Raw genomic sequence first — 25,058 nt, 5'->3', positions numbered from 1 at the left:
TTAAGTTTACAGATAGAGATTATCTTTGTACTGTGGATTACATGAGCAACTTCTGGGAAATTGATCATCTTCATAATAAAGCAGCTAAGACAGTAGTAACCAAACTGAAACATCATTTTGCACGACATGGAATACCAGATCAGGTGGTAACTGATAATGGGCCTCAGTTTAGCAGCCAGGAATTTTCCACCTTTGCTAAAAAGTGGTGTTTTATACATACACCTGTCAGTCCATACAATAGCAAGGCGAATGGGAAAGTGGAATCTGCAGTAAAAATGGCAAAGAACCTTTTCCGGAAAGCGATGGAGGATAAGGCTGATCCATACCTAGCAATGTTGGATCATAGGAATACACCATCTAAGGGTCCCTTATCACCAGCTCAGAAGCTGATGTCAAAGAGAACAAAAACGCTTCTCCCAACTAGCGAGGAATTACTCAGACCAGACTTGGCCAAAATCCCCCAAAAGTGTGTCAAACGAGACAGCAGGAGACAAGAACAGTTTTTTAACCACAAAGTGAAACCACTTCAACCGTTATACCCTGGAGATGTAGTACGGATGAAACCCCACATAAAGGGTCAGAGAGAGTGGAAGAAGGCAATTGTATGGGAGAGACTGGATGAGCGGTCATACAATGTAAAAGTGAATGGGGAGCTATATCGACGGAATAGGGTCGACTCGAAAAAAACTGCAGAAGCACCCCCACTTACATCGTTGATTCACCAGCCATGCAGAGTGCAGAGCGAAATAGTCAGGAATGAAGCTAACGGCATAGAAGAGAGAGATGACACAGGCCAACCTGGGTATGAAGGTGAATTGGGAGAGGGAGTTAACCCGACACCACCCCCAATGATATCAAGCCCCGAGCAAACAAAAGCAAGCCTACGGACAACACGGTCGGGAAGAGTAGTGAGAGATCCTGTGAGATTCAGGGACTACGCGAAATAAAGTAGGGAAGGGCAGAATAATCCCTGTTAGGCAGGAGGGAAGTCTGCCCAATGAATGCCTAGGTCACTTTTTTATATATATTTTATTCTAATTCCGTTAAGACGTTTTTTGTTTGTTTTCTCCTTTCTTTGAGAAAAGGGAAGTTGTTGCATGAACAGCAACAGGTGTTACACCGTTTGGAGTAACGCCCCTTGGAGGTGACCGGTGTAAGAGGAGTATTAAATAAAGATGGTTTCCGAGTAAACACAACGACTGGTTTTATGTTATATTTATCCGTGGGCATCCTCACACATGAAACAGGATACTGCTTATCGTAATGTTCGTGAAATATTAAAAATATTTTTATAATTATATTTTTTTCATGAAAATATTGAATGAATACTGCTTATCGTAATGTTTTTGAAATATTAAAACTATTTTTATAATTATATTTTTTTAATGAAAACATTGAATGAATACTGCTTATCCTAATGTTCGTGAAATATTAAAAATATTTTTATAATTATATTTTTTTAATGAAAATATTGAATGAATACTGCTTATCCTAATGTTCGTGAAATATTAAAAATATTTGTATAATTATATTTTTTTCATGAAAATATTGAATAAATATTGCTTATCGTAATGTTTGTGAAATATTAAAAATATTTTCATAATTATATTTTTTCATGAAAATATTGAATGAATACTGCTTATCGTAATGTTCGTGAAATAGAAAAATATTTTTATAATTATATTTTTTGATGAAACGTTTGTGAAATATTAAAAATATTTTTATAATTATGTTTTTTCATGAAAATATTGAATGAATACTGCTTATAGTAATGTTCGTGAAATATTAAAAATATTTTTATAATTATATTTTTTCATGAAAATATTGAATGAATACTGCTTATCGTAATGTTCGTGAAATATTAAAAATATTTTCATAATTGTATTTTTTTTCATGAAAATATTGAATGAATACTGCTTATCGTAATGTTTGTGAAATATTAAAAATATTTTTAAGGTTTTTTTTTAACATTAGGTTCACCTCGACAATTCACTTTAAAATTCACTTAATGTTGTATGCACACGCGATAAACAAATCTACTTCTCTGTGACCAACAGTGCCACCTAGCGGAAACAAATCCACTTTTTTTTCACAACCGAGAAATTAGTAATATGCATGTGTATAAGCCAAAACCAATTACGACTTTACTTCCTTGAGTAATTTCATGTTAAGAACGGCTTTCAGAATAGACATCCTCAACCTCCCCATGTTAAGAACGGCTTTCGGAATAGACAACCTGAACCTCCCCATGTTAATTATGGAAATTCTTGAAGGAAGGGGGATATTTGCCTTAAATGTAACTGTGATATTCGTTGTCAGCGTACCAACCCGCAAATACTATATTAAAAAAAAGTGGGAGTTGGCAGTCGCAGAGAAGTAGATTCATTTATCACACGCATACATGGAAGCCAGTGAATTATAGTGAATAATAAAAGTCTTTATATCCCCCCAATTACTCTGCAAAATTTAAATGATATTTTCTCATTCAGCATAGTGGAAAACATTTAAAAGCCGTAATTTAAAAAAAAGTTGTGGAGGTGTTATCATCAATAAAAAAGCAACCAGAATCAAATGCGTTATTTTTTTTTCTTTAGTTCTTAAAACTTTATATTGAAGGTCGATTTTGGAATTGAAAAAATATAATTCGAAGGAAGTTGCCAGACTAAGCACATTATCTACATTTGTCCTCTGAAACAGAAAATAAGAATTTTCGTTTTTAATTTATTGTGAATGGGATAAGCATAATATCTAAATTGTACAAATGTTGAAAGAAATGAATTTGTACAGTTAAAATAAATATTGAAAGCCATTTTTCTATTTTATTTGACATGTAAAATAATTTTTAATTAAATCTGTTAAACTGTATTTTTAATATTAAACAAAAACCCTGATATTTCAGGTTCCTGAGGAAAACCGTGAATATTAAAAAGATCAGAGTTAAAAGTTAAGTTTCTTGTGAATATGAAGGCAGCTAACTGACAAAATTTCTTTTATTATTAATTTTCCATATCATAATTTGTATTATTTTTTATTTTTAAATTAGTCTTTATTCTAAGAAATACCAATTTTAAATTCCTAAAACTGAGTTGTTGTTTTTTAAGTCTTAACTAAATCCTTGAGATTAAAATTCACATTTTTATTCAATATTAACAAATTGCAAAAGTTGCCGTGCACAAAAAAAATTAATTAACTTTTAAATCATAATTGTTTCAGTTACTTTTATATTTTAATATGTAAAAAACCCCCTAAAAAACACACAAAAAAAAATCGGTACGGCCAAAACAAAAACAAAAAGAGAGAGTAAGTATACTTTAAAAATCTATCAAAAATCAAGTAATTATCCAATCAATACGTAATTTTCACCGATTATGAAGTGAAGAATGAATTTTATAATGACTTACTTGTTTATAATCGATATATATATATATATATATATATATATATATATATATATAGTCTACAGCTCCTTCTGTATTTGTGGGCCCAAATATGCTTAAAACGATAAGCCGAAACTTTCATTTTTAATATACCATGTTTTTAAGTGTTTTTAAATCCTTTTAAGAATCGATACCATAAAAGAAAAGAAATTGATAAATAACTGCGCATTTTGCTAAAAATACGATGATTTCTTTTGGCAATATCTTCTTTATTCACCTATAGTGGCCTAACCGTGATACTAGATGCAAGAATTGTTTTCAACACATACGACGCCTAGCCTTCCCCGAATAGTTATGCATCTGGTATTGGCTAGCCTCATCATTGTTTCACTTTGGGGTTATGTAGGCAACAGATTATATATATATATATATATATATATATATATATATATATATATATATATATATATATATATATATATATATATTTGTTCTCTTCTTTCTGTTTATGTGCTTATTATTTATTCTTATTAAACGTTTGCTTTTACTAATTTTTTACTTTCACGTTTTCTTGTTATGAGTACTTTAACGTTTATCACTGTTTTTACATATACGTGTGTATGTTTATGATCTTACGTGAAGTCCACTGCTATATGTGTGTGTGTTCTCATTCTTACACAGTTTCTTTTGCCTTTGGAGGTTTCTGAGACGCGTATGAACAATGTAGTTTGAACATACCTGGTTGCTTTGGCCAGCGGATGATATCTTCTGGTCGCTGGTCTGCCATCTTGCTGGGGAGTGGTACTTACTGCTGCAGACAGATTCATTAATGAACAACAAGATGGGATTTGAAGCTTCAAATTTTTATTCAAGGCAAACCTATCAACTCGGACCCTGATTGTCGGGAGGGACCCAATTTTCCGTCTGCTTCTTCTGTTGCCTAGACCAACTCCCAGCCCATGTGGTCGTCAACTGGAAGCCTACCCACAATTCCCGTATCACCCCTTACTTTCTGGTGCATTCTATCTAGGTCGTTCAAGGATGACTTGAGTTTGATGCCTGTCAAACCTAACCTTCTGACCCTGCTAACTCGCTGATGGGAAATCAAAATATGCTTACATAACTTTCTATTTCTAAACTACCTAGATAGCAATTAAGCTGGGATTCCCAATACTACATTTCTTCATTAACACTACTTTTTATATGTATTTTTCGTTTTATATTCTTTTTTATTTTTTAATTCACTTCCCCCACTTTTCCCTTCCTCGTTCTCCCCGCCAACCTCGTTCTCTCCTCCTAACCTTTAAACTAGAAAAATAACACTCTTTATATTGGAATTATACGTCTGAATTTTAGAGCCGTATATCTAAGGATAATCTGTCAGCAAACAGAAATATGCCATGTGTGACGGGCCTACGAAAAAAAAGTAAACAAACCCGTCGAGACGACACGTTGATAAGAGAGAGAGAGAGAGAGAGAGAGAGAGAGAGAGAGAGAGAGAGAGAGAGAGAGAGAACGTAGAGAACGAATATCAGCGGAAGAGGAGCAAGGGAGATAACTAAGGCGGAAAAAGAAGAAAAAAAGGAGAACAAAAAAAACAGTCAGTTGCCAGGAAGATTGGAAATGGGATAGACACAGCGCACCACGTGGAAATTTAAAAAAAAGATAAATCACCATTTTTAACCCCATCAAGATAAAAAGAAAAAAAGAAAGATGAATACGAACCTGGAAAACCTAAGGTAAACACAGGCATTTTATTTTAACGCGGAAGGCGATACGACAAATATGAAAAAAAGAATTTTTCATAGCGGAGGTTTTAATTATGTGAAAAAAAAGAGAGAGAAAGCAACCAATATGATTCTCGGAAGAGATTTAAAAAGTTTCGCAGATATGTTCTCTTTTCTATGGCATGAAGTGCGGTGCACTATGAACAAAAAAATATAAAATAAAAAAAATGATTGATTATTATTTCAACATTGAATTGGCATATATATACATATGAGTAATGTGATATTTCATTTTTAGATATAAAAAAAGAAAAGGAATTAAATTCCGATTTAATGTGCGAATGATTGGTTATTATTTCAACAGCTATATATTGAATTGGCATACATATGTATTTGGAATTGAAACATAATCCGCTGTTTGTTTTATTTTCCTTTTTCTTCTCTTTGTTATTTGATGAATATAAAATATTACACATGAACATTATCCCATCTAACCTCAGCGCGCTTTGGATTCTAAAAGGGAGAACCATAGCTTAGCGCATTCGCTGATCGGTCCTTCCCGAGTTCTTATGTATCAAGTATATACATACCCAGCAGCGAATGTCACATGGGGAACTTGTCCGAAAAATAAAATATATATAGATATATATAACATATATATTCAAAAAAACGAAGAACCTGAATACTGTCCTTGGCAACCAGTCGTGCAAACAAATCACATAAAGGGGGCTCGATAGCCAGGTGATATGTATGCGTCAGAGAAAACATTTTTTTTGTTTAACAAAATTCTTGGAAAAGAAAATAACTAAAATATAGAGAAAGAAAAAATAGGCGGACAAATAAAAAAAATTTTAAAAAAATGGCTACAGGAAGAGTGGAGACATTCCTAAATGAACCGTCTCTCGAAAAGCTTGAAGAAATGAAGAAAAGCGAGCTAATTGCAGTAGGAGAGAGGCTGGAATTAGAAACAAAAATGGCCATGAGAAAAAACAAAATTATTGGGATAATACTGGAGCACATGGTGGAGGAACAAATCTTCGCGCCAGAAACGCTAGATGAATGGCACAGTGACTACAGCGAATTATCAAGGGAACAGCTAGAGTTAGAAAAATATAAAATTGAAGCAAAAGTGGAGTTGGAAAAAGCGAGGATGGAACAGGAAATTCGGATAAGAGAAATCAGGTTGGCTGAGGCAACGACAGAAACGAACCGAGACAGGTTCGATTTGGCGAAACAGATACGGTTAGTACCTAAATTTACAGAGGAAAGCGTAGACGAATACTTTTCACATTTTGAAAGTATGGCAGTCAACATGGAATGGCCACAGGAAAAGTGGACCACACTTATGCAGAGCACGTTAACAGGAAAAGCACGAAGAGCTTTTACAGCGTTATCGGCCGAAGAACGGGCAGATTATGAGACAGTGAAGCAAGTCATGCTGAGCAGTTACGAACTAATACGAGAGGCGTATCGACAAAAATTCAGAACGATAAAGAAAAGCGAAACGCAGTCGTTCAGAGAGTTTGTCAAGGAAAAGGAACGAGCGATGAATAAATGGTATGATTCAAAAGGGGTGAACGGAGACCCAGAAAAAATCAAAAAGCTCATTCTGATCGAAGAAATTCTAAATGGATTACCTGATGACATGCGGATACACCTAAATGAAAAAGGAGCAAAATCAGGCAGTGAGCTGGCAACACTGGCTGATGAATATATAATATCCCGTCGGAAAGAAATAAATAAATTGCAAATAGTAAATCGGGCAAATGAACCGAAAGAAGTCACTATGCGAGGAGATAACTCAAGGAATGACCGACCAACACAGCTACAGAGGATGAACCCACCGACGTGTTATAGATGTGGGAAAATAGGACATATATCAAGTCAATGCAGATCAAATCGAGGAACCGAATTAAGAAACAATGATGGAACTAAGCCACAAGGAATAATTTCGTCAGTGCCAAAATACGATATATATAAACCTTTCATGAGAAAGGGAACGATAATAAGGAAAGATGGAAGAGAAATACCAATAAAATTATTAAGAGATACGGGAGCCATGCAATCGGTGATTCTAAGAAAGATCGCGCTCCGAAGCAGAATTATCAACCACGTGGTGATCAGAGGAGTAGGAGGATGTGATATGAAAATACCAGTGATAAAGATTAATCTGAAGGCAGGGAAGATTACGAGGATAATAGAGGTGGGAATCATAGATGAACTTCCCATGAAAAGCATAGCTTTATTACTGGGGAATGATGTAAACATAGAAATAAACGAAGTATGGGAGCATATAATCTGCGGAACAGAAAAGAAAAAACGAACAGAGAACGAGAAACGACAGCATATAAGGAAAGCAGAGAGGCAACGCCATTCTACCAGTGACAGAGGACTCATAATGTTAAAGAAATCACGAAAAGAATTAAAAGAGGCTCAGATAAAGGATGGCAGCTTGAAAAAATTATTTGAGCAAGTAAACAAGCCCACAAGTGACCGGTATAAACAGCAATACATTATAGAAGAAGGAATATTAAAAAGGAAATACGACGGTCAAGAGTTACCGGGAAGTAGAAGGGATACGCGATGCCAAATTGTTTTACCAAGTGACTATAGGGAAGAAATGCTAAGGTTAGCACACGAGACTCCACTAGCTGGGCACCTAGGTGTGAACAAGACCTAGGAAAATTAACCAGGCACTTTTACTGGCCCGGAATAAAAACAAGTGTAAAGGAAATCTGTAAATCTTGTAAAACGTGTCAAACGGCGGGGAAACCACAGTCTGGAATTCCCCCAGCACCACTTAAACCCATATCCATAACAGGGAAACCGTTCGACAGGATACTAATAGATTGCGTAGGACCCTTGCCGAAGACAAGGACAGGACATCAATATCTGTTAACATTAATGTGCGCTAACACAAGATTTCCGGAAGCAATACCGCTGCGAAATATTTCTGCTAGAAAAATAATCGAGGAATTATTGAATTTCTTTACAAAGATGGGGATACCAGAGACTATACAGTCGGATCAAGGAACAAATTTCACGTCGAAAATATTAAAAAAAGTGACAGAAACGTTGGGAATTCAGCACGTTACATCGAGCGCTTATTATCCTCAATCGCAAGGAGCGCTGGAAAGATTTCATGCCACCATTAAGAGCATGCTGCGAGCACACTGTATAGAAAGGAAAAATGAATGGGACAAAGAGTTGCCGTTCGTATTGTTTGCCATAAGAGACGCTAAACAAGAATCCTTGGGGTATAGCCCTTTCGAATTTGTATATGGCAGAGAAATGAGAAACCCGATAAAAACCATTAGAGAAGAATGGGAAAATTCAGATAAATGGGCCGAACCCATAAGGGATTATGTTATGAAGTCGCAAAATACTCTGGAAAGATGCCGAAATATCGCAGAAAATAATATGCTGAAAAATCAAACCAAAATGAAAGAATTATATGATTGGAAGGCTAAGGGGAGAGAATTCAAAAGAGGCGACAGGGTTATGGTTCTTGCACCCTCGGTTAAATCACCATTTGAAGCAAGATTTAATGGACCCCATATAATATTGGAGAAAATCGCCAACCAAAATTACAAGGTGAATATATCTGGAAAGAGGAGCTGGGTACAGATATGTCACCTGAACCGGTTAAAAAATATTCAGAACGTAAGAATGACCCTGAACGTCTCATAGGGCAGGTCATTACTACAGGAGAAAGGGAAAAAGATGGAGATGATCGCTTTGAAATTAAGAACATCGCAATGAAACTAAATAATTCCATAATTATGGAAAATATCGATAGCAAGCGCAAACACCTAGCGGAGAAGGACAGAACTGAGTTAAAGGAATCTATGCAGGAAGTACCTGGATTATTTTCGAATGTTCCCAGGCAAACAAATGTCATTGAACACAATGTGGAACTAACTTGCGAGAAACCGATAAGACTACATCCTTACCGAGTCAATCCGACGAAGCAGAAAATCATCCAGAAAGAGATTGAGTACATGTTCGAGAACCACATCATCGAACACAGTCAGAGCGAATGGGCGTCCCCCTGCGTCCTAGTGGATAAGCCGGATGGATCAGTCAGATTCTGTACAGACTATAGGAGGCTGAATGAGGTTACGAAAACAGATTCATACCCCATCCCTCGGATGGACGACTGCATTGATCAAATCGGCAACGCTAAATATATAACCAAGTGCGACTTACTTAAAGGGTACTGGTCAGTTCCTTTAACAGCAGAAGCAAAATTGAAATCTGCATTTGTAGTGCCAGGAGGCAAATATCACTATAATATAATGTCATTTGGGATGAGGAATTTCCAAGCCACCTTTACTCGATTAATGAATCGATGCCTGTCAGGAATTCCGAACGTAAGCGTCTATATCGATATACAGTGATGATTGGGAGAAACACCTAGACATCATCAAACGAGTATTCAAGGGGCTGAATGACGCGTGATTGACGATCAATCTAGAGAAGAGTGATTTCGGAAAGGCTGAAGTCAAGTATTTAGGACACAAGGTCGGATACGGAAATATCAGTCCGAGTGAAATAAAAATGCTGAATATCAAGGAATATCCCAGACCTAAAACCGCAAAAGAAACCCGACGATTTCTAGGTATGACCGGCTATTACCGTAAATTCTGTCGGAACTTTTCAAGTATTGCCACGCCTCTAACGGATCTCCTGAAGAAAAACAGATTCAAATGGACGGCAGAATGCCAAGAGGCTTTTGAGCAAATAAAGAAAATGCTTAGTGAGGAGCCCGTACTATTAGCCCGAATTTTGATAAACCTTTCACTCTGCATACTGACGCTAGTGATATTGGGGTAGGAGCTGTATTATCACAGGTAGACGATAAAGGAAACTTGAGACCGATTAGCTACTTCTCCAAAAAGCTAAATAACCATCAAAAGAACTATTCCGTTATCGAGAAAGAAGCATTGGTGGTTATTCTTGCAATCGATAACTTCGAGATATACCTCACATCTGGGAAGGATCCAATTGAACTATATGTCGATCATGACCCAATCACATTTTTTAGCAAAATGCGAAACAAAAATAGACGACTGCAAAATTGGTTTTTAACTTTACAGGAATATCCTCTCCAAATAAAACATATCAAAGGAACAGAGAACAAAGTAGCAGACACGCTTTCGCGTTGTCAGGTAATATAAAAAAAAGAAATAAGAAAAAAAAGACGCAATCCAGAGACTGGATTTTAAAAAAAAAATTTCTGATAAAATTTTTTTTTCTTTTATGGAGGATGGTGTGACGGGCCTACGAAAAAGAAAAGGTAAACAAACCCGTCAAGACGACACGTTGATAAGAGAGAGAGAGAGAGAGAGAGAGAGAGAGAGAGAGAGAGAGAGAGAGAGAACGTAGAGAACGAATATTAGCAGAAGAGGTGCAAGGGAGATAACTAAAGCGGAAAAAGAAGAAAAAAAAGAACAAAAAAAAACAGTTAGTTGCCGGGAAGATTGAAAATGGAATAGACATAGCGCACCACGTGGGAATTTAAAAAAAAGATGAATCATCATTCTAACCCATCAAGATAAAGAAAAAATAAATAAATAAGAAAAAGATGAGTACGACCTGGAAAACCTAAGGTAAATACAGGCATTTTATTTTAACGCGGAAGGCGATACGACAAATATGAAAAAAGGAATTTTTCATAGCGGGGGTTTTAATTACGTAAAAAGAGAGAGAGAGAGAAAGCAACCAATATGATTCTCGGAAGAGATCTAAAAAGTTTCGCAGATATGTCCTCGTTTCTATGCGGGTGCACTATGAACAAAAAATATTTTTAAAAAAATGATTGATTATTATTTCCACATCAGTATATTGAATTGACATTTTAAAATATAAAAAAGAAAAAAAAAGAAAAGGAATCAAATTCCGAGTTAATGTGCGAATGATTGGTTATTATTTCAACAGATATATATTGAATTGGCATCCATATATATACTGAGCAAATGTAACATCCCATTTTTTTATATTAAAAAAAAAACAACCAAGAGAATCTCCCCCTCCAGATATTTCTGTATTTAGTAATAAAAGAATGTCACACTAGGCTTTGGTCTCTGAATCGCAGTGACAGACCCAGGTTTCATCCTATATGATAAGTCTTTTGAAAACTTTTGACTCATATTCTTAGTACATTTCCAAACTCATTCTAGAGTAATAGACACATGCATGTCATAATCACGGTACACACTATTTCTCGCTATATCACCCAAGTTAAGCAGCATCAACGGATAATGCTTCAGTACAATACGGTAATCAATGCGTTTTTGCTTCTGGTATATTGTCAGCAACTTTAGAATCCATAAGTTTCCACAGACCCTGCAATAACCATGACCATTTTTAGGCGATTTGCTGAATAGTCAGCATGGATCTTCAAAAAAGGTAAACTCACCACAGTTGACAGTTGCCTCATCAATGGCAGATGGATGGCAACCAGATCTAAGTGCGGCTATTACAGATTTCATGACATATTAGAATTCACAATATAAACGTTTTACATGTATGACACCTGACATTTGCTCCATTTCACACTTAACTAATTTTAAACACTTGTAAATCAGGAACAAAAATTAGTTCAGAGTTGTAGTTTGCCACATCACCCATAGAGATATAAATCATTGCATATGCAACATTTCTACTACATCAAACAAACAGAAGTCGGTCAAGGTCACTTATTTAAGATTCCTTGTATTTAACAAATCATGCACACATACATGAAACCAACAATGGTAAAAGCCTTAAGTAGATATTTAGAATGTTTTATTGAAATTTAGTAAATTTATAAAAGTTTTATTTTTCATTTTAAAGATTTACATGAGAACAAAAACTTTGTTTATTTAAAGAAAATTATTAACATAATAAAAAGATCATTTTATTTTCGCTTGTTAGAGAAGAGCCACATTTATTACAAAAATATGGCTTTTCAGTTTTTTACTTCGTAGGAAAAATCGAAACATGATTGACTTGCATGTGTGCATACATGTGCATACTTCAAAAGTCGGTAAAAAAAGAATGAAAGTTACCCAATTGGTTTTATGGTATCATTTCTATGCAAATGATACCATAAAATCATTCGAGCGACGCAAACGATTAAACAGGTGAATAAAAACAGACGTAAACAGGACGTGATCTTGTGTGATTTTTGTAGCAGATTTGTTTTCTGATTCTGTCATATTGGTAGGAACGTCTTCTGCTAAATGATTGACCAGTTTCCTGATAGAGGTTGTTCTGCTGGCTCTTGTTTTGTGATGCTTGAATACAATTTTGAGGTATTGATTTTGGAAGATCATAAGATATTGTTTCTCGTACGTGTTTCATATGACTCAACAGTTGTCATCTGTTAAAAAGCAGAACAACATACCTCACATGAACGCAGTTTATTTCTTTTTTATTTTACTTTTGTTAGATTGAAGAGATCAAGGGGCTCCTTCCTTGAGCTAACACTTGATTCTATTATAATTTAAATTTATATCTGAGGGCTTTTTTAAGAATAGACACTGTTCCCTTTATGGCTTCTATCTGTATTTCCTTACAGCTTGGTTTTCCCGGGATTTCTTCTAAGTATTTTTGAAGGTTCTTTTTTATTAGGCCAGTTGCTGCTGTAACAACTGGTATAATGTTCATTTCTTTCAGAGACCATGTTGTTTTTAGATCATTTTTAGGTCCTAGTATTTTGTCATCTTTTCCCATTCTGCTCTATTAAGACCAAAGTCGTTTGGAATTGTGACATCGATAATAAGTGCAGTCCTTTCGGGCTTGTTCCATATTACTATATCTGGCTTGATGGCCTTGTCGTTTATGTATCTGCCTGCCTGTATGTCTTTGTCGTAGAACACTGTCATTTTTCTATTTGATGTCATTGGTGGTGATTCATGTTTCCAGATGTCTCCAGTATGTGATTTTATATGACATAATAAAGTTGACTTCTATGCAAAAGAGGAACCACATTCTTCACAAGAATGTGGTTTCTCTCCTGTATATGTTTTCATGATTACACAAAGTTTACTTCTGTGCAAAAGAAAGAAGAACCACATACTTCACATGAAAGTGGCTCGGTTCGATACAAAAAAACATACTTAAGAATGTGGTTAATCTCTTGTATGTGTTTAATATGACGAAATAAAAAAAAACATTCCGTGAAAAAAAAGAACCACATACCCAATAATAATTGATGTCTCTCTGATTCAATTTTCTTATAACTTTGTTTTTCCTGAGATGGGGCATTTTACTCCAAACGAGAGATAACTTAGATTTTAACCATCCTTCAAATGCAATGTTTTGTATTTCTCTTGCCCTGGGCTTACAAGATATATTCGCCAGTTTTGAAATTGTTTTTTTTAGTCTGATTGCTCCTATAATGACTGGTATGACGAATATCTTCTCAAGGTTAAAATTTCTTTTAATGTCGTACATAAATCCTTGGTATTTTGTTATTTTCTCCCTCTCTGTTAAGGCCAGCATCATTAGGGACGGCTTATATGTATTTTCATATGATGCATCAAAGTTGACTTCCATGCAAAAGAAGAAGCACATACTCCACAAGAAAGTGATTTCTCTCCTGTATGTGTTTTTATATGATTCAACAAATTTGATTTCCATGCAAAAGAAGAACCACATACTTCACAAGAATGTGGCTTCTCTCCCGTATGTGTTTTCATATGACTCAACAAATTTGATTTCCTTGCAAAAGAAGAATCACATACTTCACAAGAATGTGGCTTCTCTCCTGTATGTGTTTTTATATGACTCAACAAATGCGACTTCCCTGTAAAAGAAGAACCACATACTTCACAAGAATGTGGCTTCTCTCCTGTGTGTGTTTTCATATGAGTCAACAAAGTTGACTTTTGTGCAAAAGAAGATCCACATATGTCACAAAAATGTGGTTTCTCTCCCGTATGTGTTTTCATATGCCGCAACAAATCTGATTTCCGTACAAAAGAAGAACCACATACTTCACATGAATGTGGTTTGTCTCCTCTATGTGTTTTCCTATGATTCAACAACGTTGACTTCTGTGCAAAAGAAGAACCACATACTTCACAAGAATGTGGTTTCTCTCCTGTATGCGTTTTTATATGACTCAACAAAGTTGACTTTTGTGCAAAAGAAGAACCACATACTTCACAAGAATGTGGTTTGTCTCCCGTATGTGTTTTCATATGAGTCAACAAATTTGACTTCCGTACAAAACAAAAACCACATACTTCACATGAATGTGGTTTGTCTCCTGTATGTGTTTTCCTATGATTCAACAATGTTGACTTCAATGCAAAGGAAGAACCACATACTTCACAAGAATGTGGTTTGGGTCTCATGTTTGCTTGCATTTGATTCCAGAAAAAGGTATATGCACTGATATGTATGATGATAGGCACACTAATTACAACACGCTAATGAATTACGATTTTAGAAAATCTATATGAAAAAATTATAATTATTTAAAACCTTTTTAAATCACCAACAGAGAAAGTTCATTTATCCATAAACGAATTTCTTTTCGTTTTTGCAAATTCTGTAAAGATAAAATAAATTTGAAAAAATATATTTCATGTTGTAAAATTGAATTTATTATATTGATTTTTATTAAAAATATCCAAAACATTTATTATTAATTAAATTTTCAAAAATGACTATAGTTTTATTCAATACTGGTTTGTATGAAAAGTATGTGCATTTGTTTTTGTATGTATATTTGAAATATATGTATTTGTGAATATACTTTGTAAAAAGTATGTATATCTGTATTTTTAACAAACAAAACACTAAAAATCTTAATGTGATTGAAAATAGCTTTTTTTACACACATATATTCATATATATTTTTGATTAGTGAGAATTATTAAGTACTTAGACATTAGGCCGAACAAAGAAAATCAAATCAGCAGCGAATCAATATGGTCCTGATCTAAAGTTTTAAGTAATTTTTGATAACAAAGATGGTGGCAAAAAATCAATGCTGTCCCGATTTCGAATGTTAAGTAATTCTTAAGAACAAAGATGGCGGCAAAGAATGAATACTGTCCCGATCTCGAATGTTAAGTAATTCTTAATGACAAAGATGCATCGAAGAATCATGCAGTCCCGATCTCGAATGTTAAGTAATTCTTAATAACAAAGATGGCGGCAACGAAGAATAAATGCAGTCACAATTCAGTTGGTTCAAGACAGAGATTCACAGCGAACTAAATTTAATCTAAAATTCGACATTTTTATAATAAAGTCAGAAGGTTGCTGATTGGTTTATTTTTCCTAACCGTAAGATATGAGTAAGATCGTTGGAATCCTTAGGGTCATACCCTCATTAGACATCAAAAACATTTTAAGACACCCCCTTTTTGATGATTTATGAAAAAGTCCTTTCGGATTAAATTTGGTTTTATAATGTAAAGAAAATAAAAATAAGAATAAAATAAAACTGATTTTTTATTTTATTTTTTGTTTTATTTACTTTTGGAATTTTTCTTTATTCGCATAGGTCAAAAATATGAATATATTTGTATAATGTGTGTAAAGAGAACCCATTTTAAATCACATTGTTTAAGTTTTTTAATACATCCAAAATACAAATATATATATATATATACACAGATAAAATACTTTTCAGATATTTATCTACACACATACTTTTAAAATTAAAATATGTAAACAAATATAAATACTTTTAAAATTAAATATAAATATACATTCTTATATATATACATACAAATATACAGACTTTCTAAATATATAGACAAACAAATATACACACTTTTCAAATAGATACATATTCATAATATACACTTTTACAGTAGATACATGTACAGACAGATATACACACATTTCAAATAGATACATATACATAATATACACTTTTCAAGTAGATACATGTACAGACAGATATACACACTTTTCAAATATATACATATGCATAATATACACTTTTAAAGTAGATACACGTACAGACAGATATACACACATTTCAAATATATACATATACATAATATACACTTTTCAAGTAGATACATGTACAGACAGATATACACACATTTCAAATATATACATATACATAATATACACTTTTCAAGTAGATACATGTACAGACAGATATACACACATTTCAAATATATACATATGCATAATATACACTTTTCAAGTAGATACATGTACAGACAGATATACACACATTTCAAATATATACATATACATAATATACACTTTTCAAGTAGATACATGTACAGACAGATATACACACATTTCAAATATATACATATACCTAATATACACTTTTCAAGTAGATACATGTACAGACAGATATACACACATTTCAAATATATACATATACATAATATACACTTTTCAAGTAGATACATATACATACAGATATACACACATTTCAAATAGATACATATACATAATATACACTTTTCAAGTAGATACATGTACAGACAGATATACACACATTTCAAATATATACATATACATAATATACACTTTTCAAGTAGATACATATACATACAGATATACACACATTTCAAATAGATACATATACATAATATACACTTTTCAAGTAGATATATGTACAGACAGATATACACACATTTCAAATATATACATATACATAATATACACTTTTCAAGTAGATACATGTACAGACAGATATACACACATTTCAAATAGATACACATAGAGACATACATTTTTGTACAAAAATCTAAAACATTCTGTTAGATATCTTAGTTGGTTAATTTTCGTTAGAAAGACAAAATGTTAGATATCTTAGTTGCTTAATTTTGGTAAGAAAGACAAAATGTTAGATATCTTAGTTGGTTAATTTTGGTTAGAAAGACAAAATGTTAGATATCTTAGTTGGTTAATTTTGGTAAGAAAGACAAAATGTTAGATATCTTAGTTGGTTAATTTTGGTTAGAAAGACAAAATGTTAGATATCTTAGTTGGTTAATTTGGGTTAGAAAGACAAAATGTTAGATATCTTAGTTGGTTAATTTTGGTAAGAAAGACAAAATGTTAGATATCTTAGTTGGTTAATTTTGGTTAGAAAGACAAAATGTTAGATATCTTAGTTGGTTAATTTTGGTTAGAAAGACAAAATGTTAGATATCTTAGTTGGTTAATTTTGGTAAGAAAGACAAAATGTTAGATATCTTAGTTGGTTAATTTTGGTTAGAAAGACAAAATGTTAGATATCTTAGTTGGTTAATTTTGGTTAGAAAGACAAAATGTTAGATATCTTAGTTGGTTAATTTTAGTTAGAAAGACAAAATGTTAGATATCTTAGTTGGTTAATTTTGGTTAGAAAGACAAAATGTTAGATATCTTAGTTGGTTAATTTTGGTTAGAAAGACAAAATGTTAGATATCTTAGTTGGTTAATTTTAGTTAGAAAGACAAAATGTTAGATATCTTAGTTGGTTAATTTTGGTTAGAAAGACAAAATGTTAGATATCTTAGTTGGTTAATTTTGTTTAGAAAGACAAAATGTTAGATATCTTAGTTGGTTAATTTTGGTTAGAAAGAAAACTGTTAGATATCTTAGTTGGTTAATTTTGGTTAGAAAGACAAAATGTTAGATATCGTAGTTGGTAAATTTTGGTAAGAAAGACAAAATGTTAGATATCTTAGTTGGTTAATTTTGGTTAGAAAGACAAAATGTTAGATATCTTAGTTGTTTAATTTTTGTTAGAAAGACAAAATGTTAGATATCGTAGTTGGTTAATTTTGGTAAGAAAGACAAAATGTTAGATATCTTAGTTGGTTAATTTTGGTTGGAAAGACAAAATGTTAGATATCTTAGTTGGTTAATTTTGGTAAGAAAGACAAAATGTTAGATATCTTAGTTGGTTAATTTTGGTTAGAAAGACAAAATGTTAGATATCTTAGTTGGTTAATTTTGGTTAGAAAGACAAAATGTTAGATATCTTAGTTGGTTAATTTTGGTTAGAAAGACAAAATGTTAGATATCTTAGTTGGTTAATTTTGGTTAGAAAGACAAAATGTTAGATATCTTAGTTGGTTAATTTTGGTTAGAAAGACAAAATGTTAGATATCTTAGTTGGTTAATTTTGCTTCGAAAGACAAAATGTTAGATATCTTAGTTGGTTAATTTTGGTTAGAAAGACAAAATGTTAGATATCTTAGTTGGTTAATTTTGGTTAGAAAGACAAAATGTTAGATATCTTAGTTGGTTAATTTTGGTTAGAAAGACAAAATGTTAGATATCTTAGTTGGTTAATTTTGGTTAGAAAGACAAAATGTTAGATATCTTAGTTGGTTAATTTTGGTTAGAAAGACAAAATGTTAGATATCTTAGTTGGTTAATTTTGGTTAGAAAGACAAAATGTTAGATATCTTAGTTGGTTAATTTTGGTTAGAAAGACAAAATGTTAGATATCTTAGTTGGTTAATTTTGGTTAGAAAGACAAAATGTTAGATATCTTAGTTGGTTAATTTTGGTTAGAAAGACAAAATGGTCGCAGTTGTACGTTATACCCTGGACAATTTACAATCACTTATTATCATTATTTTGTGGTTTTGACTTCTCATTTCGGCTTTCTTAAAATAGATTTATTCGTGATAAAATACCAAAAACTTTGCAAAAATGTTTTTATTTTATCTTTTGTATAGGTTTAGTAAAAGTGTCGGCTATATTATTCTCAGATGTTTCATAACTAAGAGTAATGGAGTGTTTATTTTATCCCTTATGAAATGATATCTGATATCAATATGTTTCGGCCGTTGATGAATCCTTGAATTATTTGCTAATAAGCTACTACAATGAATTACTATTATCTTTTTACTTAGATCTGGTTTGAAAATAAACTTAAGAAGGGTGCTTAGAAAAATTGCCTCCTGTGCCGAGTTTGTAAGTGCCATAAACTCTGCTTCACATGAAGAAAGGGCACCAATTTGTTCTTTTTTTAGTTTTCCAGGAGGTCATAGATCCAATTTTTGATAGTCTAAAACAGTATCTTATACTTTTTCGATCCTCAGAATTACCCCAATTTCAATCTGAAAATCCGTCTAAATGTAAGGGATATGTGAACTTTTTATATACTAAAGATGGTTCCTTTTAGATAATGAAGGACTTGTTTTGCACGAGTTAGGTCCTTCATTGGTTTTCAAAAGTTTTGAGATAGCTTTGTTAGACTGTAACATATATCAGGCCCAGTGGATGTCATCAAATAAATTAGACTTCCAATAATTTCTCTGTATAATCGATCGTCTATTAATTTAGTTTCGGTCTCTATATGCTTATTATACGTGATTTGCAATCTCGCATTCCAAACTTCAGCATAATTTTTTTCAATGTACCATGATTGGTTCATTGTCATAGTTTCGGTTTCCACAGGTAAGATTTATACCAAGAAACCATGACAATCAGCCATTTTAATTTAATCAACGGGGTATATAGCCAGACCTGACAAAATCAAATCGATAAAATATCGACTCCAACTACTGTGAAAAAAGTCAGAGCTTTCATTGGTATGACGTCATATTATCGATGATAGTTTCTGTTTCAGCCATTTTACATTTTTGTATTCAATTTATTTTTAACATGTTTTAAAATGTTGTCAGAATTTGAGACGAGTAATATATGGTCAACCTGCAAAAACAAAATCAACAATTTCTAAACTATATCTTTGGTATACATGCACACTATATTTTTGTCCATAATTCTACAAGGAGAGAAAGATTATGCATTACCGTAGTTGGATGATATTTTAATATTCTAAGATACTATGGAAAGTAACTTAGACCACATAGATAGGGTATTATTAGTACAATCTCAAGTTGAAAGCTATGTAGTGTGAGCTTTTAGGAGAAGTGCATAATCTAGGTGAAGGTGGTATATAGTCAGACCTAGACAAAGTCAAATTGATAAAATATCGACTCTAACTACTGTGAGAAAAGTCAGTGCTTTCATTGGTATGACGTTATATTATTGATTATTTATAAAATGTTTTTCTGAGATTGCCGAGATGTTAGTTCACCTGACAAGGAGATATATGAGGTTTTAATGTGACGACACATATCATTTTGCCTGATATCCTAAAACCAAAGCTCACATATATGGTTATACTGGCTTATCCCAATCCCGAAGAAGACTACAGACTGCAAAAGAATGCCCCAATCATGCGATTGGATCATATCTGTCAAAAATGATCTCTTGGCCGATTAATCAGAATCGGAATCGGAAATTTTTTAGGTATCAGAATAAGAAAAATTATAGTCCAATATCCGATTCCAAACAGATTTTAAAAAAAATAAAACAAATAAAAAATTAAACAAGCACAAATTTTTGTTAATTAGAAGTTGTTCTTTTACAAAATAAGATTGAGAAGGGCCACAGAATGGGTGATGAATCTCATTTAAAGATTTAACATTGATTAGCAGAGTTTATTTTATTTTATTCATAATTTATTGAGAGATAACTTACCTATTGCCCTTGTAATCGTTTCACATTCGCTAAATGTACCCTCATTCAAGGTAGTTCAAATTATTATTAAAAAGTTTTAAATGCTCTGGACGGGGGTGGAGTAATTTGCGTTGGCACCAGCTGTATATTGGAGTGTTTAATTAATTAAAGTTTTTTTGACACAAGATTTTTTGTGGCTGTAGCAATTATTATTCCAAATTATTATCTGAAAACTAGAATCTTCAGACCTAATTTAATTTTGTATTAGTTTTTATTGTAAGCAAAGTTAATATGAGATTCTACTTTTTAGGAGATTATGTGTGAGCACATTGGAAAGTTATTTTAGAATTTAAAATGGGGGTTCATTTGTGCATATAAATATAATGTAAACGTACAGTATAACTTTTTAAGTAATTTTTACGAGTAATTCTAAGGCCGATCAGCAAAATCATAAAATTACATGAAATTGCTATATTTTTTGTATTGCTATTCGTACTTAGGGTAAGTAGTAGGAAAGCAGGTTTTTATGACTTTTAACAATACTAAATATTAATACGATAGCATTGTGTTATTTATTTTGTGCATCACGATTACATCCAAGTGACTGTTGTTTAATTGTTATGGGTTTCCATTTCTTATAATAAATTATTTTACCAAGAATTCTTCATAAGTTTTGGTTTCAGTTTAAACTATAGCTGATGGAACTCCAGTGATCCATTTTTCATAAATAATTTTATCAAGAATTTTTCATAATTTTTGGTTTCAGTTTCTATTATAGTTGAAGGAACTCAAGCTGATGCACCCAAGTCATATGAATATATATTTTTATTTTTGAAATCGCAACTTTATAATATATAAAGATCAATAGAACATTAACTCTATAATATGTAGAATTTTCACAGGTCTCGCTTTGCATCTCGTTTTTTTTTACTGCAAAGCAAATCAATTGAATGACCCACCAAATTTATACAATTAAAGTAAAATTTAAACATGTATAGAAGGAAGGAACATAATAGTTAATGAAACCCGATGCTCTCTCTATAATAAAAATGTTTTTCTAAATAGTAACATTATCATTTAGAAATTGGTCTATAAGAATGGGAGGGGGAGTGTTGTTAATATTTTGTTCTTACATTGTTTTCTCATTTTACCTACGAATCGTTGACTATTTACAACTATTTATGAAAACTTTCAAGTAACATGTTGTATGCTAACGACGAACTGATACGATTTGGCTTTGTTTATAATCAAAATAAGCCTTTTATTTTCTTTCAATTTGCAATACATTACAAGGAAAACATTTGAGAAAAAATATACCCGGAAATTACTCAGGCGTGTATGTAATAATTTGAAAATTTACAAAAAAATCCCAACAAGTCTCCAATCAAATATTTATAAATATTAAAAGAATCGGAATCGGGAATCAAATCAGAAGCAGAAATTTGGAATGGAATCGGGAAAAATTTTGGAATCATCCCAGCACTAGTAACTATGTTAAAAAACAAATTTACTTCTTATCCCATAAACTTAGTGATATGCAGACAAGATGCTACTTGAAATAGAAGGGCACTGTCTGTGTTGCCCTCTAGTCAAGACAATAACAATTCCCGGTAGAAATAGATGATAGGAATTACTTGGTAGGTTGAATAAACTTAAATCATTTTGTTTGAGCGAAGAGTTTGCATCGTATAAGAAGGTTGAGGGCTCATCGGTATCGCATGATTATCCTATGTTGTTAGTTTTTTATTAAATAAGGGAACAAGACACAGATAAAAGTTTTTGATTTAAAGATGTGGATGCAGAACAAAAAAGTTTATCGTGATGATAGTGTATTACTTGTACCAATCTCACAACAAACTATTGATAAGGTTATATATACTGTCACATCTTAAAAAAATGTTAGTACAGTACCATGACAAACAATGTCATGGAAAAGACATTTCATACCATTACGCAAAAATAATTTCTTTCATCTGCCCCCTTTTACTTTCATAAAACTGGTGTTCAATATTTTCGGGCCCTACCCAAAGACACTTTTGGATAACCAGTACATAATGACTTTTATCGATATGTATAGTGGTTGACTGGAGGCTTTTGCGGTTCCTAATAATAAGGCAGAAACATTGGTGCATCTGTTGTTGGATGGAATTCTCCTCAGATTCGGGCACCACCCCAGCTGTTAAAAGATAATGGCCAGAAAATATTAACAAAGTGATGAAGAAAGCATTGGAGGACCTCAACATACATCATGTGACAACATCATTTTATCACCATACAAATAAAAAAGTAGAAAGATTTCATAGGATGATGCATGACAGTTAAGCAAAAATGATCAGAAACAATGAGATGTCATGGGATTTAATCATTAATCAAATGTTGGCGACTGTAAGATTTCATGTGAGCGAAATAACAAATTTATCACCATACTACTTGCTCTACAACAGAGACGTGATCCTGTCATTAGATAATATATTGATGCCTTGTTGAGTATACTATGGTGATGAGCAACATGAGATTGCTCTAAAAGAGATGCATCAATCTTTTACTTTGGTAAGGAATAATATTCAGGAAGTTAGGAAAAACTGATAGAGAACAAGGATAAGAAAATAAAGTCAGTAGATTTTAAGATTGGAGATCTGGTGTTTTATAAGAACCACCAGAAGGTGACTGTGAAACATTCGTGGGCAATGTTGATTGAGGAAAGTCCAATGAGTCGGATAATGATTGTGCCACAGAACAAGCTGATATCTCAATATAGAGGAGTCAGCATCAACGGGTGAAGCCGTTAATGGATTGTAGAGTCATGACATATAGCATAACATCGACAATTGAAAATAATTTCAACACAAATTATCCGCTGTATTATCGTTTGCGGATGTCAAAGACAGTAATAGGATCAATTCAAAATGGCCTAGAGTTGGTTCGGAGTTTGGAAGTGGAGAAGAGGAACCAGTGAGTTTTGGGTAAGATCTATATTCTGCTTTTTAAAAATATTCCTTTTTTGGGGGGTTCGTTTTATACATGACACTTTGGAAGATTATTTCAGCTAACCATTTTGACAAAGCGTTAGAAATGAATTATGAAAAAAATGATTTTGAGAAAAACAAAATAAATTAATTTTTTCTTGTTTATAAATTCAAGCATGGAAGTCATCAAGTGTCATCTACCGATGTTAATTTTAAATTATCAGATGATATATAACATGCATTGGTTGTTCTCCATATTAAGACATTTAACAAAAGAAAGTGGGTGATCATTTTACATTAAATTTATATAGAAAAGTGATCCTCACTTTTTGAAAAAATAATTTCCTCATGTGATGAAAACTAATTATCTGCACCACTTTTGAAGTATGTATTAATTTTCAGCATCCTTGAAAACTTATAAAAGTCGTCATTGTAAAGAATATTTGTAATTTTGAAAGATTTTAGAAATTGACCTTTTTTATGTTTAAGTCAGTCGTGAAAACAAAATCTGACTTTTTTTTTTAACTTGTGAAACATTTAAAAACATATAATGTATTTTTTTTTTGGTAAACAATACAGAATTTTTGTTGTTTAATCTAGTATTGAAAACAAAAACAATCGACAGCGAAAAATTTTCAACGATAAATCAACATTTTCATTATGATTATTCGCTTTTTTTTTTTTCTGATTTCATGTTTCAATAAAGACACAAGGACATTAAAGAACAAAAATCAAGAAAAATGTTATCAATTCTGTACGTGAAAACGCATACAGAATTGGCCACCACTGATAACATAAAGAATTACGTATTGACCGTTTTTACTTTTTTATGTTAAAGTCAGTATTGAAAACAAAATCTGATAGATTAATGACCATTCGATATACAATGAAAAAAAGATGAAAATAAAAAATACACATACGTGCGCCATGTAGTAATACTTACGTTTTTGTTTTATAATCTGCTTTCGAGTAACTTTATCTGCTTTTATAAAGGAAACGATTTTTCAAATGTGATTGACTTTACAAACTCAAGTTAAAATTCAAGATGACGAACGGAAGAGCAAGTTCGCAGAAAACAAAATTGAAGAGGAAAAATAAAAAATAAAATCATTTCGAAATAGAACCGATCAATTTGGTGAATATCACGGATAGAATTGGTATTATTTTATTTAACATTTTAATATTGACATGAGAGAACAGATTACAAGTTTCATTTTTTATTATTAATTCTCTAATTCGTTGCACGTGCAATTTAATGGCAGACACTGATTGTTTTAAAGTCGCCTTTTCGTATTTTTATTTCTTGATTGTTAAACCAAAAAATCCTTTGAAAAATAAATACTAGTTTTCTGTGACTATTTCAAAGATAATTAATAAAATAAAAGGTAATCTAGTTCGTCTCAAAGTTGTATCAAGAAGCAGAACTTGAAGTAACAACAAAAACATGAAATCCTATCCTTCGGAAACGAAACGAAACTTCTTCCGTTTTATTTATTTATTTATTTATTTTTAAATACTGCAAAATTAGTTTTAATGTTTTTCTT

General features: G+C 32.4%; 1 long non-coding RNA gene across 1 annotated transcript; it reads right to left on the bottom strand.

The window, feature by feature from the left end:
• Positions 1-11,989: 11,989 nt before the first annotated feature.
• Positions 11,990-24,553, bottom strand: LOC145270485 (uncharacterized). Its single transcript, XR_013865390.1, has 2 exons — positions 24,458-24,553; positions 11,990-14,648 (listed from the first exon to the last, which is right to left on the bottom strand). It is a non-coding gene; the product is annotated as an uncharacterized LOC145270485 (long non-coding RNA).
• Between the last annotated feature and the right edge of the window lie 505 nt (positions 24,554-25,058).

The sequence above is a fragment of the Euprymna scolopes genome, chromosome 46 (assembly GCF_053919585.1).
Source record: "Euprymna scolopes isolate OS-2025 chromosome 46, ASM5391958v1, whole genome shotgun sequence".
Lineage (NCBI taxonomy): Eukaryota > Metazoa > Mollusca > Cephalopoda > Sepiida > Sepiolidae > Euprymna > Euprymna scolopes.
This window is presented reverse-complemented; position numbering and strand designations above follow the sequence as displayed.